Genomic DNA, 18,766 nt, shown 5'->3' with positions numbered 1-18,766 from the left:
CTCCAGAAGCCCACCCCAGTCAAACACATGCATACATATTTTCACTTTTATTATGTGTATAGATAGATTTATTTACTATATATTATTATATAGATTCGAACCTGCAACCTTTTGGTCTGCAAGTTCAGCAGCTCAGTGCTTTAACACACAGTGGCGTATATTATATATGACTAGTTGTGCCCGGCCACGCATTGCTGTGGCGTAGTCCTGAGTGGGGTTTTCTTTGTGGCATTCAAGGTGGCTTAGAAAGGATTCCCCTAGGTATGAAGCAGCCAGGCTTTGAAGCTGCAAGGCTATTCAATGGTATTCAAGTTGGCCAACAACGGAATCCCCTAGGTATGAAGCAGCCAGGCATTGAAGCTGCAAGGGTATTCAATGGTATTCTAGTTGGATAACAATGGAGTCCCCTAGGTATGATTTTTGCGCATGTGCAGAGTCTTTTTTTATTTTTGGGGATTTTTCTGGCCTTGTCTCTGTTTTCGTTCTGGTTTTTTTTTTAATGGTCACTCCTTGGAAAGTGAGGAGTATTGTTGCCAAATTTGGTGTGACTTGGTTTTGTTGTTAACTCGGTCCTAATTACGCACATTACATTTGTATATATATAGAGATAATATATATATCTTTCTCCTTCTCATTCCTTCTTGACTTCTCCTTGCCTCTTCTCTTCCTTCTCCCTCCTTTCCTCACATTTTCTTCTCATTTCCTCCCTCCTTCCCCTCTTGTTCTTCCCCTTCTCCGTTCTTTCTTCGATGGGGAAGTGGGGCCTGCCAGCCAGGCCTGTGGCCTTGAGCAAAGTCCTTGAAGCGCATGACTCCACATGGGGCCCTCTTCCTCCCTCCTCTTCTCATCGCCTTCCTTAGTAGAGCTAATCCTGCCAGGTGTGCAAATTTGCAGAGCATCAGGCACCCCATGTGTGCCATAGGCCTCTTTTTCCTGGCTGCAACTGTGCAGAAATGGTACGGAATTGAGCAACCTTGATAGCTGTAGCACAGGCATTGGCAAACTTTGGCCCTCCAGGTGATTTGGACTTCATCTCCCACCATTCCTAATAGCCAGAAGGAGGTCCGTTGCTGACCCATGTGTGGGTTATGGGCCCAGGATCCCCATGAAAGTCAGCTGTTAGGAATGGTGGGAGTTGGAAGTCCAAGACACCTGGAGGGAGGGCCAAAGTTGACTCATGTCTGGGTTATGGGCCCAGAATCCCCATGAAATCAAGCTATTAGGAATTGTGGAAGTCCAAAACACCTGAAGATATTGCCGAAGTTGAGCCATGTGTGGTTTATGGGCCCAGGATCCCCATGGAAGTTGGCTATTAGGAATGGTGGAAGTCCAAAACACCTGCAGAGATTGCTGAAGTTGACCCATGTGTGGGTTATGGGCCCAGGATCCCCATGAAAGTAGGCTGTTCAGAATGGTGGAAGTCCAAAACACCCGGAGAGATTGCCGAAGTTGAGCCATGTGTGGGTTATGGGCCCAGGATCCCCATGAAAGTGGGCTATCAAGAATGGTGGGAGCCCAAAACACCTGAAGAGATTGCCAAAGTTGAGCCATGTGTGGGTTATGGGCCCAGGATCCCCATGAAAGTAGGCTATTAGGAATGGTGGAAGTCCAAAGCACCTGGAGAGATTGCTGAAGTTGACCCGTGTCTGGGTTATGTGCCCAGGATCCCCATGGAAATAGGCTTTTAGGAATGGTGGGAGTCCAAAACACCTGGAGAGATGGCCAAAGTTGAGCCATGTGTAGGTTATGGGCCCAGGATCCCCATGGAAGTAGGCTTTTAGGAATGGTGGAAGTCCAAAACACCTGGAAAGATTGCCGAAGTTGAGCCATGTGTAGGTTATGGGCCCAGGATCCCCATGGAAGTAGGCTATTAGGAATGGTGGGAAGTCCAAAACACCTGGAGAGATTGCCGAAGTTGAGCCATGTGTGGTTTATGGGCCCAGGATCCCCATGGAAGTTGGCTATTAGGAATGGTGGAAGTCCAAAACATCTGGACAGATTGTCGAAGTTGAGCCATGTGTGGGTTATGGGCCCAGGATCCCCATGAAAATAGGCTATTAGAAATTGTAGAAGTCCAAAACACCTGGAGATATTGCCAAAGTTGAGCCATGTGTGTGTTATGGGCCCAGGATCCCCATGGAAGTAGGCTGTTAGGAATGGTGGAAGTCCAAAACACCTGGAGATATTGCCGAAGTTGAGCCATGTGTGGGTTATGGGCCCAGGATCCCCATGGAAGTAGGCTGTTAGGAATGGTGGAAGTCCAAAACACCTGGAGAGATTGCCGAAGTTGACCCATGTCTCAGTTATGGGCCCAGGATCCCCATGCAAGTAGGCTGTTCAGAATGGTGGGAGTTGAAGTCCCAAGTTTGCCCGTGCCTGCAATAAATCTACAGTGTGGATGTACCCTCCGATTGCTTTTGCTCCTCGCAGAGTAACAGTAATTTGCACCTGCCTCCTTGTCTGGAAATTGCCTTTCTCTCTCCTCTGATTGCATCCTTAAAAAAACCCAAAGTTGCTCATCTCGGCTGTGGGGAGGTCAATTTTGAACAGGAAGGCAGTGCCAACAATCTGCCAGATTATTACTTCTTCTTTATTTTTTTGTCCCTGGGAAAAATCTATAGCTCCCAGCACTGCTAAAAAATTCATAAGGCCTAATCAACAAAAAAGCTCTGGGTTATTGCAGGAAAAGGCCCAAGAAAGGGAGGCATCTGGCACGAAATGCACAAAGATGCTGTGATGCCTTTGGTGCGTTTTCGCAAAAAAGGTATTTTCAAAGGCTTTCATGGCCAGAATCACTGGGTTGCTTTGTGTTTTCTGGGCAGTTTGGCCCTTTTCCAGAAACATTCTCTCCTGACGTTTCGCCCACATCTACGGCAGGCATCCTCAGAGGTTGTGAGGTATGAAGAAAGCCTTCGACAACACATAGCATTGAATAGCTTGACAGCTTCAAAGCCTGGCTGCTTCCTGCCTGGGGGAATCCTTTGTTGGGAGGTGTTAGCTGGCCCTGATTGTTTCCTGTCTGGAATTCCCCCCATGGGCCAACTGACTTTGCGTTTGTAAGGAGGCTTTTAATGAGGCCGGACCGTGTCTGGAATTCCCTTGTTTTCAGAGTGTTCTTTGCGATATTTTATGCGCTTCTACTGTCTGTGTAGATGAAGAAGTACCCTTATGCAGTGGTTGAGCACACACATTTAAAAAAAAAAGTCTGTGGCCCTCAGAAAACAGAGCATTTGCCAGACTTTAGTGATGGGAATACTTTTTAGGAGGTGTTAGCTGGCCCTGATTGTGTCCTGTGTGGAATTCCCCTGTTTTCAGAGTGTTGTTCTTTATTTAGTGTTCTGATTTTAGAGATTGTATTGTTCTGTTTTATTATACGACAGTAATTTTTATATATTCTGATTGTAGTGTTCTTGAATACTTGGAGCCAGATTGTGTTCATTTTTTACGGTTCACAGCAACACAATAATAATAATCTAATAATATCTGCCTCGAAGATCAGGGGGCAGAGGACTCTTACAAGTAAAACAAGCAGTCAAAGAAGAAGAACATGCCCTGGCAGAAGATGTCAAGCAAAGTGAAGAACCTGCTTTGATTGAAGTCAAAAACAGAAACTCCTCAAAGCACAGCAGACAAAAAACCAGTACAAGAAAACCACACTACAAACTAGAGCTGACAGCTGGCACAACAAAACATTGCATGGAAAGTTCCTTGACAAAATTGAAGGAAAAGCTGATAAGGAGAAGACCTGCCTCTGGCTCACGAATGGGACCCTGAAGAAGGAGACAGAAGGCCTGATCCTTGCAGCCCAGGAGCAAGACATCAGGACAAAGGCCATTCAGGCCAAGATCGAAAAATCAGCTGATGACCCAAAATGCAGACTGTGCAAGGAAGCTGACGAAACCATGGATCATATCCTCAGCTGCTGTAAGAAAATCGCACAGACAGACTACAAACAGAGGCACAACTATGTGGCCCAAATGATTCATTGGAACTTATGCGTCAAGTACCACCTCCCAGCAACAAAGAACTGGTGGGATCACAAACCTGCAAAAGTATTGGAGAATGAGCACGCAAAAATACTGTGGGACTTCCGAATCCAGACTGACAAAGTTCTGGAACACAACACACCAGACATCACAGTTGTGGAAAAGAAAAAGGTTTGGATCATTGATGTTGCCACCCCAGGTGACAATCGCATTGACGAAAAACAACAGGAAAAACACAGCCGCTATCAGGACCTCAAGACTGAACTTCAAAGACTGGCAGAAACCAGTGCAGGTGGTCCCGGTGGTGATCAGCACATTGGGTGTCGTGCCAAAAGATCTCAGCCGGCATTTGGAAACAATAGACATTGACAAAATTACGATCTGCCAACTGCAAAAGGCCACTCTGCTGGGATCTGCGCGCATCATCCGAAAATACATCACACAGTCCTAGACACTTGGGAAGTGTTCGACTTGGGATTTTTTTATATGAAATCCAGCATATCTATCTTGTTTGCTGTGTCATAATATAATGATAGTAATAACGATGACTTTGGTAACACACACTGCTTCACTCCCTTCTCAGCTTCCTTTCTGGAAGAATCCTTTGGTGGGAGGTGTTAGCTGACCCTGATTTTTCCTGTCTGGAATTCCCTCCATGAGCCAACCGACTTTGCTTTTGTAAGGTGGCTTTTACTGAGGCCAGGCCTTTCAGTGGAATTGTTTGCTTTCGAGTTTCCAACTTTTGGGCACTTTGGTTTGAATTGGGTCCCACAGGAAGGGAATGCGGACGTAACGGTACGTGATAATGGACCCCTCTTCGCTTCCATCCCGAAGGCCTCTTCTGGCACCGAAGGGAGACCTTGTCAAGCAGCCGCCGCCGGAGCATCACGAGGAGCACCCGCTGCTTCTGTTGCCATGGCGACCTCCCCGCATCCGCACACATTGCGGTTCCCCGGCCCAGATTCTGGCGGAGTGTGAAGAAACGAGAGGAAAAACAACCCTTCGCCTATTATATGCATGTACAATCGGACTATAGTTTGGAAACAAATACGAACAAATTCCTATGCACACTGCATACCGTATATACTCGAGTTTAAGCCGACCCGAATATAAGCTGAAACACCTAAGTTTATCACAAAAAACTGGGATAATTTATTGACTCGAGTATAAGACGAGGGTGGGAAATGCAGCAGTTATGGGTACATTTCAAAACAAAAATGGATACCAATAAAATTTCATTAATCGAGGCATCAGTAGGTTAAAAGTTTTTGAATATTTACCGTATTTCAAAGAAAAGCAATAAACTAGCTCTATAAGTGGAAAAGATGGTGCAACAAAAACAATATGGTATCAACAATAACCTAATAATAACAACAACAACAATAATAATAATAACATCACACAGTCCTAAACGCTTGGGAAGTGTTTGACTTGTGATTTTGTGATATGAAATCCAGCATATATATCTCGTTTGCTGTGTCATACAATAAAATAATAATAATAGTAATAACAACAACTTCATGTGGATCCTACCCTATCTCCCCATGGGGACTCAGGCCGGCTTCCAACATAGTAACAGGCAAACATTCAATGCTTATATAAACAATGCAGAGCTAGATATAGTTCTATAATTATAGATACTAATTTCACATATTTATTTTATTATTATTATTTATTTAATACATTTATGTCCTGCCCTTCTCACCCCGAAGGGTTTACAAATACAATATTATATTAGCATAGCACAATACTGGCAATAAATTACTATATTGTACTATATCAATATATTGTAATATTATTAATATTACATGTAATATATATATATATAATATAATTAACATTATTATATTGTATTAGTGTTATATTGTATTACAAAATACTAATATATGCATATACAATATATTATAATATTATATATTATTGTAAATTATTTATATGTATATAGGTACATATGTATATATGTATATGTGTACATATATATATATATACACACACACATACATATGTATTTCCCCCTGAAACGTATGCAAATCCCTCTGTGTGTGTGTGCATTTCCTCTACAATATTTGCAAGCCCTATTAAGCACATTTACATGGAAGAAGATGAGAATCATGATTTGATCAGAGTTGGACAGTCGTATCTTAAATTTGAGCTTTATGTCAATATTAAAAACATTTAACCTACGGATGCCTCAATGTGATTTTATTGGTATCTATTTTTATTTCTGAAATTTCCCACCCACGGCTTATACTGAAGTCAATGTTTTCCCAGTTTTTTTGTGGTAAAATTAGGTGCCCCGGCTTATATTCGGGTCGGCTTATACTTGAGTATATACGGTACATGGCTCTCATGTCACCTTCTCTTCTGCAGGCTAAACAGACCCAGTTCTTTAAGACGCTCCTTAGAGGGATTCGTGATCTTTGGGCCTTTGATCCTTTTATTCGCGCTCTTCTTCTGGACATCTTCCAGCTTGTCAATTTCTCTTTTGAACTCTGGTGCCCAGAATTAACATAGTCTTCCAGGTAAAGAGGTCTAACAAAGAATAGCTGGGGATATGATTTCCCTTGATCCAGACAATACTTGAAATAGGAGACGGATCTACTTTAGCAACTTTGTCTCCTCTGAAAGGTGATGAGCCCTCCAAGAAACCCATGACGTTGTGCCTAACACACCTGGACCTCAAGGTCTTATCTCGAATCCTTTGAGAAAATCTAGTTTGCCGGCTTTTCACGCCCTGCGTTCTCAGGTCTGATCTATTCTCCTTTGAAAACTCTTTGTCTCAAGAGAGCGGGAACTTTCATTTTCCCCTGTTGCCTGGGAGCAAGCTTGGGGACCCGGCGGTGCCCGAGTCATTTGAGAAAGGTATTGTTTGCCTGTGTTCCAAGTTTAGTCTAGAATGATTCAATGTTCATTGGGTGCGGGTGAACTACAACTCCCATATGCAAGTCCCATCGTCCACGGTCCCTCCCCCTCCAAACCGTGTCATCAGGGCTCTGTTAACCAAGTTTGGTATGGATTTGTCATTGGTGGGAGTCGCAGTGCTCTCAGGAAGTGAGTGAAGGTATTGCAAGTCCCATCGTCCATGATCCATCCTTTTACAAACTGTACCAGGGTGTAGCGTGTTTCATCAGGGCTCTGTTAACCAAGTTTGGTACTGATTTGTCATTGGTGGGAGTCGCAGTGCTCTCAGGAAGTGAGTGAAGGTATTGCAAGTCCCATCGTCCATGATCCATCCTTCTCCAAAATGAACCAGGGTGTAGAGTGGGACATCAGGGCTCTGTTTACCAAGTTTGGTACTGAAACGTTTGCAAATCCCTCTGTGTGGGTCATTGGGGCTCTGTGTGCCAAGTTTGGTCTTGATCAGTCATTGGAGGGGTCGTAGTGGTCTCTGGAAGTGAGTGAAGTTACTGCAAGTCCCATTATCCTTGGTATATCCTCTCCCAAACTGCACCAGGATGTAAAGTGGGTCATGTGGAGTATGTGTGCCAAGTTTGATCCTGATGCGTCATTAGAACAACAGTGGTCTCTCGGAGACAAAGTGTTTGAAAGTACTGCAAATCCCATAATTCTTGGTCCATCCTCCCCTAAAGTGCTGCAGCATGTAAAGTGTGTTTGGGATATGTGTGCCATGCTTGGTTCAGAAGAATCCAAAACATCAGATTCGTCTGCTTGCAATTCCCTCAGGTGCTCTTCATTTTGGAACCCATCATCCCCTCCGATGCTTGCCAGACGACAACATCCTCATCCTCAAAGGCTTCACACGCTGAGAGGTGCAACTGCTTAGTATTCCTCCCTCGCGTCCTATGTGCTCCCGGCTGCTGGGACTTTTAAAAGCCACCTCATAAAAGTGGATTAGGGCCTCCTCTTCAAGCAGCTTCCACAAAGATTATCATTCGCGAGGAATAATTCCAGCCAGGATCCTGCTTGGAATAATAACAACAGTGAGGAGGCCCTTTTCGAATTAATGCTTGGTGAGAATTTGGGAATCAGTGATTCCCAAAGTGGACGCTACCGCCCCCTGGTGGGCGCTGGAGCAATTCAGTGGGGCGGTGATGGCACCTATTAGGACACGGGGGCGGGACCAGGAGAGGGGCGGGGCCTCTTCCCAAGTGCCGGAGACAGGCGCCTTAGGGCACACAGGGGGCGGAGCTAGAGGAGTGGGCGTGGCTTCTTCCAAGATTCCGAGACAGGGCTGAGCCTCTATACCTCTCCTGAGGCGCTTGTTGGGACACAGAGGGCGGGGCTAGGGGCGGGGCCTCTTCACAAGAGCGTGAGACAGGGCTGAGCCTCTATCCTTCTCCTGAGAGGCCTTTTAGGACTAAAGGGCGGGGCTGGGGTGGGGGCGGGGCCTCTTTCCAAGAGCCCGAGACAGGGCTGAGCCTCTATCCTTCTCCTGAGAGGCTTTTTAGGACTAAAGGGCGGGGCTAGGGGTGGGGGCGGGGCCTCTTCCAAAGAGCCTCTATATACCTCCTCCCCTGAGGTGAGCCCTGCCTCAGAGCTCGTAACTCCGCCCATCCCAGTCCTGGCCGCCCATTGTGGCCCCGCCCACCTCCCCCTCCCAGCCCTGCATCCTGGACTAGGGGAGAGGCTCAGCCCCGCCCTCTTGAGCAGGAGCCACACCCACCCCTCTAAGCCACGCCCCCTTTTCCAGGGGGCGCTGAGTCATATTTTTTCTAGAAAGGAGGCTGCAGGCCAAATAAGTTTGGGAACCACTGGACTAGATGACCTTTGTCAAAAAGCTGTGATCCCACCTGTCAATCAAGCGGGATGCTGATTAGGATATTTCGATCACAACATATGAGGCCTTCATGGGATTGGTATGTTATGATACGGAACCCGCATGTTCTTATATGTTGTCTGTATCATTATTATATGGGGTTGTATTTTATGATATGGAATTGAGTGCCTTTTAGGGTATTTAGCCCTCATTCCTATGTTTTTATTTGCGAGGAGCAAAACCAATCGGAGGGAGAGAAAAAAGCGGGATATAAATAAACACAACAACAACAATAATAATATTACATGGATCATAAACTGTATTATTATAAAAGGTCCTAGGTTATTATGTGGAATTGATATGCCGTTATATGGGATTGGATGCCTTTAGGATATTTAGACTACAACATATGGGATCCTCATTCATCCAATATCATTTCTTGATATTTTATGGAATTCCTAAGTATTATATGGGATCTATAGTATTGGTTGGCAGCTCCCGGTGGCGCCACGTGTCAAAGCGCTGAGCTGCTGAACTTGCGGACCGAAAGGTCACAGGTTCGAATCCAGGGAGTGGAGTGAGTGCCCGCTGTTAGCCCCAGCTTCTGCCAACCTAGCAGTTCGAAAACATGCAAATGTGAGTAGATTGATAGGTACTGCTCTGGCGGGAAGGTAACGGCGCTCCATGCAGTCATGCCAGTTGCCACATGACCTTGGAGGTGTCTATGGACAACGCCGGCTCTTCGGCTTAGAAATGATGAGCACCAAACCTCTTCTTTGTCCTCTGAATTTGGACTTTATTTTTCTAGTTTTTTTTATTGAAAGACACAGATTGGATGACTATGTCTTTTCTGGCCAAATTTGGTGTGATTTGGTTCAGTGGTTTTGTTGTTTACTCCATGGGGAAAATGCACATTTCATTTTTATATATATATATATTAGCTTTGCCCGGCCATGCGTTGCTGTGGCTTATGGGAATCCTTTGTTGGCTACATGGAAAAGCAGTGAATAGCCTTGCAGTCTCAAAGCCTGGCCGTTTTCTGGAGTAGCTGGAACTTTTTGTAGTATGAACGTAGAGGCATGGATGACGGGTTGTGCTGCCAAGTTTAGTGTTTCTGGGATGTGTAATTTTGTTGTTTTGTCCTAGGCTGAAATTTCATTACCCTTTTATATATATAGATAGATGGAATCGGGTTCCTTGAGGGTATTTAGTCCTCTTAGCCTTGGACTTTTTCTCCCTTGAATCAGGTTGTAATCCGGAGGCCGGAAGCGCCAAGAAGCCCGGAGCATCAGTCTTCGAAGTGAAAGCATGGCGTCCCACCAGGGAAGCGTTAGCATGCGGTGAGATATAATTTCATTACTAATTAAAAACTCCCAGGAGCCGGAGAGGTTTTTGCTGGTGTTCAGCTTCACAGCTCAGGCTAAGTTCCTTGGCCAAATTGGACGGCTACAGGATATCTGATGAACAACTTCTCTTCTGCAGGCTAAACATGCCCAGCTCTTTCAGCCGTTCCTCAAAGGGCTTGTTCTTCAGACATTGATCATTGTAGTCATCCTCAGCTGCTGCAAGAAGATCGCACAGACAGACTACAAGCAGAGGCATAACACCGTTGCTCAGAGGATTCATTGGAACTTGTACCACAAAGACCTGCGACAAAGAACTGGTGGGATCACAAGCCAGAAAAAGTGACAGAGAATGAACATGTCAAGCTACTCTGGGACTTCCTAATCCAGGAGCACAATACTCCTGACCTCACAATCGTGTTAAAAGACAAAGTATGGATTGCCGATGTTGCAATCCCAAGGGGCAGCAGGATTGAAGAGAAACAACTGGAAAAGCTGGTACGATATGAGGATTTAAAGATCAAACTACAAAGACTCTGGCACAAGCCAGTCAAGGTGCTCCCAGTGGTGATGGGCACACTGGGTGCAGTGTCTAAAGACCTTGGCCTGCACTTAAACATAACCGGCGCTGACAAAATCCCCACCTGCCAGCTGCAGAAGGCCACCAGACTGGGATCTGCACGCATTATTTGCTGATACATCACACAGTCCTAGACACCTGGGAAGTGTCCGGCGTGTGATCCAATACAACAGCCAGCAGAGGGTGTGCTGTGGACTTATCTTGTTGTGTTTCAAATAATAATAATAATAATAATAATAATAATAATAATAATAATAATAATACAGTAGAGTCTCACTTATCCAAGCTAAACGGGCCAGCAGAAGCTTGGATAAGCGAATAACTTGGATAATAAGGAGGGATTAAGGAAAAGCCTATTAAACATCAAATTAGTTTATGATTTTACAAATTAAGCACCAAAACATCATGTTATACAACAAATTTGACAGAAAAAGTAGTTCAATACGCAGTAATGTTATGTTATAATTACTGTATTTACGAATTTAGCACCAAAATATCACGATATATTGAAAACATTGACTACAAAAATGGCTTGGATTATCCAGAGGCTTGGATAAGCGAGGCTTGGATTAGTGAGACTCTACTGTAATAATAACAACAACAGCAACAACAACAACAGCTGGACAACATCATGCATGAACATGTGAATAATAATAATAATAATAATAATAATAATAATAATAATAATAATAATAAAAAACCTGCTTTGATTGAAGTCAAAAATCAAAAACTCCTCAAAGCACATCAGATAAAAAAAACCAGTATAAGAAAACCGCACTACAAACTAGAGCTGACAGCTGGAACAACAAAACATTGCATGGAAAGTTCCTTGACAAAATTGAAGGAAAAGCTGAGAAGGAGAAGACCTGGTTCTGGCTCACGAATGGGACCCTGAAGAAGGAGACAGAAGGCCTGATCCTTGCAGCCCAGGAGCAAGACATCAGGACAAATGCAGTTAAGGCCAAGATCGAAAAATCAGCCGATGACCCAAAATGCAGACTGTGCAAGGAAACCGACTAAACCATGGATCATATCCTCAGCTGCTATAAGAAAATCGCACAGGCAGACTACAAACAGAGGCACAACTATGTGACCCAAATGATCCATTGGAACTTATGCCTCAAGTACCACCTCCCAGCAGCAAAGAACTGGTGGGATCACAAACCTGCAAAAGTATTGGAAAATGAACACGCAAAGATACTGTGGGACTTCTGAATCCAGACTGACAAAGTTCTGGAACACAACACACCAGACATCACAGTTGTGGAAAAGAAAAAGGTTTGGATCATTGATGTCGCCATCCCAGGTGACAGTCGCATTGACGAAAAACAACAGGAAAAGCTCAGCCGCTCTCAGGACCTCAAGATTGAACTTCAAAGACTCTGGCAGAAACCAGTGCAGGTGGTCCCGGTGGTGATCAGCACATTGGGTGCCGTGCCAAAAGATCTCGGCCGGCATTTGGAAACAATAGACATTGACAAAATTACGATCTGCCAACTGCAAAAGGCCACCCGACTGGGATCTGCACGCATTATTCGAAAATACATCACACAGTCCTAGACACTTGGGAAGTGTTCGACTTGTGATTTTGTGATATGAAATCCAGCATATCTATCTTGTTTGCTGTGTCATAATAAAATAATAATAATAATAATAATAATAATAATAATAATAATAATAATAGAGAAGTGTCCGACCAATCTTGCCTGGTATTGACATGGCGCTAACCTCCAGTCTCCTCTTTTTTGTCCTTCCAAATGTAGGCAACACACATCCATCGTCCATTTAATCCTTTCGTGTTTACTTTGGGAGCATCTTTGCCTTTCCATTGGGAAGACAGGCCTCTCTGTGCTGTGTGGGCTTATCGCCTGGAACTCAATGCTGCATGATAAGAAGGGAAAAAATAATACTAAAGAAGCGGGAACTAAAACCCTTTAAAGAATGAGCGGATTAAAATCGAAAAGCCTCTCTGGAAATCCCCGCTTGCATCTCTATATTAGCACTGAGCGGGGAGGGAAAAAATATATAAGCGTCTTTATTACCAACGTTGGTAATAAAGACCAACTCCTATTTCTTCTTTCTCTGATTTCAGGGCTGTCTGGCCATGTTCCAGAAGCATTCTCTCCTGACGCTTCGCCCACATCTATGGCAGGCATCCTCAGAGGTTGTGAGGAATATATGTCCATGTTCCAGAAGCATTCTCTCCTGACGCTTCGCCCACATCTATGGCAGGCATCCTCAGAGGTTGTGAGGAATGTATGTCCATGTTCCAGAAGCATTCTCTCCTGACGTTTCGCCCACATCTATGGCAGGCATCTTCAGAGGTTGTGGAGTTTATATATCCAGGGTGGGAGAAAGACCTCTTGCCTGAATGTTGCCATTGGCCACCTTGATTAGCATTGAATAGCCTTGCAGCTTCAAAGCCTGGCTGTTTCCTGCCTGGAGGAATCCTTTGTTGGGAGGTGTTGACTCACAGCAACCCAGGGATTCCGCCCATGAAAGCCTTTGGCAACACAAGGCCTTTATTCCTTGCTGTCCAAGGCTTACATGGCCAGGATCACTGGGTTGCTGTGAGTTTTCCAGCCTGTAAGCAGCATTCTCTTCTGACGTTTTGCTTGCATCTGTGGCTAATGGCACATACAGAAGCAAGTGGGGTGTATACAGTAGAGTCTCACTTATCCAACATAAACGGGCCGTCAGAACGTTGGATAAGCGAATATGTTGGATAATAAGGAGAGATTAAGGAGAAGCCTATTAAACATCAAATTAGGTTATGATTTTACAAATTAAGGACCAAAACATCATGATAGACAACAAATCTGGCAGAAAAAGTAGTTCAATACGCAGTAATGCTATGTAGTAATTACTGTATTTACGAATTTAGCACCAAAATATCATGATGTATTGAAAACATTGACTACAAAAATGCGTTGGATAATCCAGAACGTTGGATAAGTGAGACTCTACTGTATATACATACCTATGAAATGTCCAGGGTGGGAGAAAGAATCCTTGCCTGTTTAAAGCAAGTGTAAATGTTGCAAAGAGCAAGCTTGAATAGCACCGAGTCGCCATGAAGTTTGCAAAGTCAGCCAGTGAGGGTATCTGCATAGAGGTAGCCTGGCCTCTATTGCCTGGAGGCACCCTCTGTTTGAGAGGTCTTAATTCCAAGATTCCTACTTGCAGTGAGCAAGCTTGAATAGCATTGAGTATCTACGAAGTTTGCCAAGTCAATCAGGGAGGGTATCTGCATGGAGGTAGCCTGGCTGTTGTTGCCTGGAGACACCCTCTGGGAGGTCTTAATTGCAACATTCACACTTACAATGAGCAAGCTTGAATAGGACTATCAACGAAGTTTGCGATGTCAATCAGGGAGGGTGTCTCCATAGAGATGGCCTAGTTGTTGTTTCCTGGAGGCACCCTCTGTTTGGGAAGTGTTCACTGTCTCTTGATGGCTACTCAATGCTATTCAAGCTTGCTCACTGCAAGTGTGAATGTTGCAATTAATACCTCCCAAACACAGGATACTTCCAGGGAAGAGGCCAGGTGACCTCTATGCAGATACCCTCACTGATTGACTTTGCAAACTTCATGGCTACTCAGTGCTATTCAAGCTTGCTTACTGCAAGTGTGAATGTTGTAATTAACACCTCCCAAACATAGGGTGCCTTCAGGCAACCACAGCCAGGCAACCTCTATGCAGATACCCTCCCTGATTGACTTTGCAAACTTCATGTCTACTCAATGCTATTCAAGCCTGCTCATTGCAAGTGTGAATGTTGCAATTAAGACCTTCCAAACAGAGGGTGCCTCCAAGCAACAGTAGCCAGGCTCCGTCTATGCAGATACCCTCCCTGATTGACTTTGCAAACTTCATGACTTCTCAATGCTATTCAAGTTTGCTCACTGCAAGCATGAATGTTGCAATTATCACCTCCCAAACAGAGGGTGCCTCTAGGCAACAACAACCAGGCGACCTCTATGCAGATACCCTTCCTGATTGACTTTGCTGCTTCATGGCTACTCAGTGTTATTCAAGCTTGCTCATTGCAAGTGTGACACCTCCCAAACAGAGGGTGACTCCAAGCAACAACAGCCAGGCAACCTCTATGCAGATACCCTCCCTGATTGACTTTGCTACTTCATTGCTACCCAGTGCTATTCAAGCTTGCTCATTGCAAGTGTGACATCTCCCAAACAGAGGGTGACTCCAGGCAACAGAGGCCAGGCTACCTCTATGCAGATACCCTCACTGATTGACTTTGCAAACTTCATGGCTACTCAGTGCTATTCAAGCCTGTTTATTGCAAGTGTGAACGATGCACCCATCTTCCAAACCTGGATCTGGTTCATTGGTACGGATTCCCTCCCTCCTTCTGTGTTTGTTTGCGTTCCGGAGATTTATCAGCGTCTCCGAAGGGCCCGTCCCTTTTCCGCCTCTGGCTGAGGGATTAATCGGATGTTGGCTCGGTGTCAAAGTCATATAACGGAGGCGCGGGAGAGATGCCTTTGACAGATCCGCAATAACCGCTTTTAATCTTCCGTGACAGATATGCAAACAGCCGGGCGCAGAACCGCACCTGGGTCGGGAAAAAGACGCCGCTGCTGCCGAGGGAGAAGCACCGTTCGATACGATCCCGGGAACCCGCAAAAGTGGCTCGATAGTTCATAAACCGCTCATTAATTTCAGCCCTTTAAAATGCCGTTTTCCTTTTTTCCGGTGAGCATTTTGTTCCTACAATCAGTATAAAGCATTCCCGTCTCCAAATGAGGCGAAATATGGTTTCGGACAACGGCGGAAGGAGGAGCATAACGTCACATTGGAAATGAAGGGGGATTTTACTGCCGCCGAGGGTTTGTTCGGCCGTAAATACCCGGAATCTTTGACCACAGACTGAGTTTCCCTCCAAATTCTGCTCTCTCTTCAGCCAAACGCCTACTTCTCCATTGCAGCCACTCATGAGAGCAGAGCAACTGAAATACTGACTCTTTTAAAACACAGTTAAACATGACTTTTAAAACGCAGTTAAACATGACATCTGTAAACTAAAATTCATACTTCTTTACAAGCTATATAACCCAGAATGCCAAGGCAGATAATCCACAGTATCAGTTTTGAACTGGATTATCTTGAGTCCACACTGCCATATAATCCACTTCAGTGTGGATTTTATACAGTTGTGTAGAAGGGGCCTCTATATAAACCAGTACTAAGAAGGTAATATAAGATTATAAATATAACATGTAATAATTACTGTGATATAATAATACAGAACAATATAATCTCTAAAACCAGGACAGTAAATAAAGAGCAACACTCTGAAAGCAAGGAAATTGGGTTATTTGAATTAATCAGTCGATTCTGCCCCCTTGAAGCAGATCCACTCCAAGATGTTGCTTACTGTAAATGGTTGACATATGACCATCTTTTAATTTTCGGTACATCCTGACCAACGTCCTTCGCCTTTTGTTGACGCCAAAGATTACTGATTATGGTGACGGATGGCTTTCCTTCTCGAGGGAAACGGGAGCGCGTCGGAAGCGGTTGTCTTCGGGGGAGACGCCTCCGCGCCGGCCGCCAAGGCTCACGATTTCCTGCGCATTAGCCGAAACCCGGGCAGAATGTCCTTCCGACACATCCATTAGCCGTCTCTTGGGGGACGGCTGTTTCCTCCATTAGCGTAATTCCATTTTCCGTAATGTTGTTCCTTAATGGGGCGTTCAGAAAGTAGCCATCAGCGGTCATTTTGGGCTCTTGTGCTCATTTGGCAGGACGATCTCGTAGAAAGAAAACACAACATAAGAGTCTGACCGATGGCATCTATATTTTACTTCCACATTGATTAAGATTGAATTTAATCTTAAATTGGTTATATGTTTATTACTGTCCTTATTGTTTATCCTGTCGTATTGTTGTTAAGCTGCTCTGTCCCCTCAGGGAGATGGGGAAGGATATAAATAAAAATTATTATTATTATTATTATTATTATTATTATTATTATTATTATTATTATTATTATTATTATTATTATTATTTTATTATGACACAGCAAACAAGATAGATATGCTGGATTTCGTATCACAAAATCACAAGTCGAACACTTCCCAAGCGTTCTGGCTTGCTCCCAGAATACAAGAATCAGGCCTTCTGTCTCCTTCCTTCTTCAGGGTCCATTTGTGAGCCATAGCCAGGTCTTCTTTCCTTCAATTTTGTCAAAGAACTGTCCATGCAATGCTTTGTTGTGTCAGCTGTCAGCTCTAGTTTGTAGTGCGGTTTTCTTGTACTGATATTTTGTCTGCTTTGCTTTAAGGAGTTTCTGATTTTTGAGCAGTGCCACCTGCTCCAAGGATTCTGAGAGCTGTGCTGGCAGTAGTGTAACTAACCACAAGTCCAACCAAGCCAGAGAGGTCTCAGTTGAGGAGTGGAACTAAGAGCACCTCACCCATTAGCATTATGGAGAATCAAACCAAAACGAAGTCTATACTTGCTTGGTCATCGCCCAGGATAAAAAAGACTGCTGCTGGACAGAACATTGTGGGCAAGCATACATATGCGAAGTTGTTTGTTCTGCTCCACAGTCACACAAGGTGGAAGATTCCTCCAGGTAGTCCCATCTTGCCAGGTTGTCTTTTGATCTGCCCACTCCACTTCTGAGTCTGTTCAGGGACTTCCAAGTTGCCCATTTTTGGTTGACCCTCATGGGGAGCCACCCAGTTGGAATTGCCTGGTTTAGCTCCCCAGAGGGATATTCTTACTGTAGCTGGAGGAACGTTAAGAGGAGTGGTGGTTCTCATGAAGCTTTTTCTTGATTTGAGTCTACTGGGAGGAGGCTGATAGTCACGCAATGGATGGGGGACACAGAAAGAGCCTCCTTGAAGACTGAGTAAATCCAGTCGGGCGTCCCCTGGGCAACGTTTCTTGTAAACGGCTAATCTTTCCTACCCAAAAGCATTGGAAGTATTAGAAATCGACAGTTAAAACAGTATACACAAATACAGAAAATCCCTCTCTGCTCCTGTCCCTCTCGTCCTTCTGTCTTTCCTCCCTCTCCCACCTCCTCTCTCCAATATCCCGTTCTTTTCTCTCTTCCTTCTTCCTCCCAAGGTTGGGAAGGTCCAAATCCCAGGGCTGGTTTTTGAGCTCAAAGCCTCCCGAAATGGGGACAAAAGGCTGCTGGCTTGGCCTCAGGCACCTGCGTTCCCAATGGGAAGCCACATGCTGCTTCTTTGTGACTCCCACCTTCTTGGTGGCTTCAATAATTCAGCACTGATTCCTTCCTCCTTTACTTATCCAAGGAGGACATCTTAGTCCCTTCCTTTGGTCTTGGTTGCTCTCCCCTCTGTTGGCCCCATTTTAGGAGGCCAACCCTGGCAATGAGACCAGGGAGAAGCCTGTTGGCGGAAACCCAGGCAAGTGATCCACCTGAGCTGCCCATTATGAGTTCGTCCCTGCTTTGGCAAGCATACAGATCAGGCCCAATTGAAATTAGCCAGCAAGCAAGGAGAGAAGGTGATTTTCAGCCAAGGAAGATTTTATTATCTGCAGATAAGATGCTAGCTAGTGATTCATTCACAAAGTAGATAGCATACAGAAACAGTTTATACACAAACTGGCATAGGCTGCAGAGAGGGGTTTGGCTCACTGGCCAGCGTGGGCTGGGAACAAGGGGTGATTAAGTGTCAATAAATGAGTTTCCTTTTACTGAACAGGAAAAATAACAAAGTGATCGAGGGCATCTCTGGCCCTACCCTGTATTGTCTTTATGGGATGGACATGATCTGGCTCATTAAGATGGTCCCAGATCCAAGAGAAACAAAACATCATATTCTGACATAATCATGCAAAATGACAGAGGTTGGGGTTTGGCTGTAGAAATGCTGATTCCTTCCGATGCGAGAGGTCCCGTTCATCAAATGCGCAGGGTGATGAAATTGGTTCTCCCCAAGGGGCAGGGAGAGGTGATTTCCCCCGCCTGAATAGAAGTATTGTGTTGAAATGTCCAGGTAAAGTCCAAAAATATAGGGGAAACTGGGAACTTGATGAGGAAGTTCCCAGCTTAGTTTCTTTCCCTCAGGTTATATGATTGTGTGGGAGACAAAACATCTTTGAGTCCAGGAACACGGGGAATGGGGATCTCAG

The sequence above is a fragment of the Anolis carolinensis genome, unplaced genomic scaffold (genome assembly GCF_035594765.1).
Source record: "Anolis carolinensis isolate JA03-04 unplaced genomic scaffold, rAnoCar3.1.pri scaffold_15, whole genome shotgun sequence".
NCBI classification, from domain to species: domain Eukaryota; kingdom Metazoa; phylum Chordata; class Lepidosauria; order Squamata; family Dactyloidae; genus Anolis; species Anolis carolinensis.
Note: the sequence above shows the minus strand (reverse complement) of the source record.